General features: G+C 64.9%; 1 protein-coding gene and 1 long non-coding RNA gene across 5 annotated transcripts in view; one reads left to right on the top strand and one right to left on the bottom strand.

Moving 5' to 3' along the window:
- Positions 1-382, top strand: part of BAZ2A (bromodomain adjacent to zinc finger domain, 2A) — a 39,911-nt gene that overhangs the window by 1,653 nt on the left and 37,876 nt on the right. The gene's annotated exons all lie outside the window — the stretch shown is intronic.
- Positions 1-382, bottom strand: part of LOC106727104 — an 8,528-nt gene that overhangs the window by 6,198 nt on the left and 1,948 nt on the right. The gene's annotated exons all lie outside the window — the stretch shown is intronic.

Below are 382 nucleotides of genomic sequence, written 5' to 3'. Positions count from 1 at the left end.
GCCCAGCCTCTCCGGGGCATCCCTCCTGTTCGGGACCCAGGATCTCCCCTCCCCCGCGCCTTCCTCGCCAGGAAGATCTCCCGCGGTCCGGGTTTCGCCCCCTCTTCTCTGGAACCAGCGCTTTCCCACGCCATCCTAACCTCCGATGGGAGGGGAATAACCGCCACCCCAGCTCCTCGCCCCGTAGTGAGGGGTGTCGGGGGGCCTGGCGTAGACTCCAGCCACTTTCTGGCCCTGCGCCGCTTGGTCCTTCAAGTTCAATTAAGTCACATCTAGAGCTTTTCTGTAGTTGTCACTCCACCCCACCGCTCCTGGAATGTGGGGGCCCGACCTCAGCACCCGCCAAGCAGCCCAGGTGGGAAAGGCCCTCCTCTCGGGCCAG

This window comes from Myotis brandtii, unplaced genomic scaffold, assembly GCF_000412655.1.
Source record: "Myotis brandtii unplaced genomic scaffold, ASM41265v1 scaffold364, whole genome shotgun sequence".
Taxonomy (NCBI): Eukaryota; Metazoa; Chordata; class Mammalia; order Chiroptera; family Vespertilionidae; genus Myotis; species Myotis brandtii.
Note: the sequence above shows the minus strand (reverse complement) of the source record. Positions and strands in the feature narration are given on the sequence as shown.